Below are 4,030 nucleotides of genomic sequence, written 5' to 3' on the forward strand. Positions count from 1 at the left end.
ACACACACACACACACACACACACACACACACACACACACACGTATACACCCACACACACACACACACACACACACACACACACACCAACGTAGCGTCACCAGCCTGGTCGTCTTCAACTCCACCCAACAACGTCAGCTAGAGAAGGTACAGAAAGGGTCTGCAGAATCATGCTCGGCGCAGAATACCCGCCAACGCTCTCCACCCTGGAAACGCCATCCCTCAGTGACCTCCACCACCAAGAACTAGCAAGGTTTGCCGTGACTACTGCACCACCCTCGTCATTGCCACCCTCCTGCCACCTGCAGCCCCCACCCACCTCGTGCAGTCCGCCACTACAAAATTCAGCCCATAAGAGCCCGCACTGATAGATATAAGAACAGCACCATCCCATCTATTGTTAAAATAATAAACAACTCCTGATTGATGTACTGTACAGCCCTGTAAATGTATTCGAATGCATATTATACTATGTCTAAATCAAATGTAAGTTTATATTTTCAGCCACCGGCTGCAACCTAAATGGACCGTTTATTATTATTGTTATTATTATTACACACACACACACACACACACACACACACACACACACACACACACACACACACACACACACACACACCACGGTCACTGAGACAAATACTTTAATAAACCAGAAAGAAACGATGATGCTGAGTTGAATACACAGGAACTCCTACAGTAAGACAGTAACACCTACAGTAACACAGTAACACCTACAGTAACACCGTAACTCCTACAGTAACACAGTAACTCCTACAGTAACACAGGAACGCCTACAGTAACACAGTAACACCATAACTCCTACAGTAACACCGTAACTCCTACAGTAACACAGTAACACCAACAGTAACACAGTAACACCTACAGTAACACAGTAACTCCTACAGTAACACCGTATTTCCTGTAACACCGTAACTCCTACAGAAACACAGTAACTCCTACAGTAACACTGTAACTCCTACAGTAAACAAGTAACTCCTACAGTAACACAGTAACACCTACAGTAACACCGTAACCTACAGTAACACCGTAACTCCTACAGTAACATGGTAACACAGTAACTCCTGCACCCTACAGTACCGTAACTCCTACAGTAACACCGTAACTCCTACAGTAACACCGCACTCCTACAGTAACACATAACACCGTAACACCTACAGTAACACAGTAACACCGTAACACCTACAGTAACACAGTAACACCTACAGTAACAGTCAACTCCACACAGTAACACCTACAGTAACACAGTAACTCATACAGTAACACAGTAACACCTACAGTAACACCGTAACTCCTACAGTAACACAGTAACACACAGTAAATACCCTACAGTAACACCTACAGTAACACAGTAACACCGTAACCCTACAGTAACACAGTAACTCCTACAGTAACACAGTAACTCCTACAGTAACACAGTAACTCCTACAGTAGCACAGTAGACTCCTACAGTAACACAGTAACTCCTACAGTAACACAGTAACTCCTACAGTAACACAGTAACCCTACAGTAACACAGTAACTCCTACATAACACCGTAACTCCTACAGTAACACCTACAGTAACACAGTAACACCGTAACTCCTACAGTAACACCGTAACTCCTCAGTAACACCCATAACTCCTACAGTAACACAGTAACTCCTACAGTAACACCGTAACTCCTACAGTAACAACTGCACTCTACAGTAACACAGTACTTACAGTAACACAGTAACTCCTACAGTAACATACCCTAAGAACACTGTAACTCCTACAGTAAATGTAACTCCTACAGTAATACAGTAACACAGCAACACCGTAACTCCTACAGTAACACAGTAACACCTACAGTACACAGTAACACTGCACCTACAGTAACACAGTAACTCCTACAGTAACACAGTAACTCCTACAGTAACACAGTAACTCCTACAGTAACACCGCAACTCCTACAGTAACACAGCAACTCCTACAGTAACACAGTAACTCCTACAGTAACACAGTAACTCCTACAGTAACACAGTAACACCGTAACTCCTACAGTAACACAGTAACCCCTACAGTAACACAGTCACCCTACACAACACAGTAACTCCTACAGTAAGACAGTAACCCTACAGTAACACAGTAACTCCTACAGTAACACAGTAACTCCTAGACAGTACTCCCAGTAACACAGTAACACCTACAGTAACACAGTAACTCCTACAGTAACACTGTAACTCCTACAGTAAGACAGTAACTCCTACAGTAAGACAGTAACTCCTACAGTAACACAGTAACTCCTACAGTAACACAGTAACTCCTACAGTAACACAGTAACTCAAACAGTAACACAGTAACTCCTACAGTAACACCGTAACTCCTACAGTAACACAGTAACACCTACAGTAACACAGTAACTCCTACAGTAACACAGTAACTCCTACAGTAGGCCCATTCACCCAAGGTTGTACCATTCACCCAAGGTTGTACCATTCACCCAAGGCTGTACCATTCACCCAAGGTTGTACCATTCACCCAAGGTTGTACCATTCCACCAAGGTACCATTCACCCAGCTGTACCATTCCACCAGCTGTACCATTCACCGGTTGTACCATTCACCCAAGGCTGTACCTTCACCCAAGGCTGTACCATTCACCCAAGGTTGTACCATTCACCCAAGGCTATACCATTCACCGGCTGTACCATTCACCAAAAACCAGGCTGTACCATTCCCCCAAGGCTGTACCATTCACCCAAGGTTGAATTCTACCTGCTACATTCACCCAAGGCTGTACCATTCACCAGGCTGTACCATTCACCCAATGCTGTACCATTCACGCTGTTGTACCATCTACCCAAGGCTGTACCATACCCAAGGCTGTACCATTCACCCAAGGTACCATTCACCCAAGGCTGTACCATTCACCCAAGGTTGTACCATTCACCCAAGGCTGTTTCACTCACCGCAAGTTAACATTATTCAAGGCTGTACCATTCACCCAAGGTTGTACCATTCACCCAAGGCTGTACCATCCACCCAAGGTTGTACCATTCACCCAAGGTTGTACCATATTCACCCTGCTGTACCATTCACCGGTTGTACCATTCACCCAAGGCTGTACCATTCACCCAAGGTTGTACCATTCACTTGCTGTACCATTCACCCAAGGCCATTCACCTGTTGTACCATTCACCAAGGCTGTACCATTCACTGCTAGCCATTACCGTAAAATTATTCACCCAAGGTTGTACCATTCACCCAAGGCTGTACCATTCACCCAAGGCTGTACCATTCACCGGCTGTACCATTCACCAAGGCTGCACTTGACCTTACCGGCTGTACACATTCACCGGCTGTACCATTCACCGGCTGTACCATTCACCCAAGGCTGTACCATTCACCCAAGGCTGTACCATTCACCGGCTGTACCATTCACCAAGGTTGTACCATTCACCCGAGGTTGTACCATTCACCAGGTTGTACCATTCACCAAGGCTGTACCATTCACCCAAGGTTGTACCATTCACCGTACAAAATATTCACCTGTTGTACCATTCACCCAAGGCTGTACCATTCACTCAAGGTTGTACCATTCCACCCAAGGCTGTACCATTCACCCAAGTAAAATTATTCACCCAAGGTTGTACCATTCACCCAAGGCTCCATTCACCAGTGTTGTACCATTTACCCAAGGCTACCTATTCACCCAAGGCTGTACCATTCACCGGCTGTACCATTCACCGCAGCTGTACCATTCACCCAAGGCTGTACCATTCACCGGCTGTACCATTCACCCAAGGCTGTACCATTCACCGTTAAAAATTATTCACCGGCTGTACCATTCACCCAAGGTTGTACCATTCACCCAAGGTTGTACCATTCAGCCAAGGCTGTACCATTCACCCAAGGTTGTCCATTCACCCGTTGTTGTACCATTCACCGGTTGTTAAAATTTATTCACCCAAGGTTGTACCATTCACCCAAGGTTAAATTATTCACCTTAAAATTCACCTAATGTTGTACCATTCACCAAGGTTGCAT

Source organism: Homarus americanus, unplaced genomic scaffold, assembly GCF_018991925.1.
Source record: "Homarus americanus isolate GMGI-L3 unplaced genomic scaffold, GMGI_Hamer_2.0 scaffold20465, whole genome shotgun sequence".
NCBI classification, from domain to species: Eukaryota; Metazoa; Arthropoda; class Malacostraca; order Decapoda; family Nephropidae; genus Homarus; species Homarus americanus.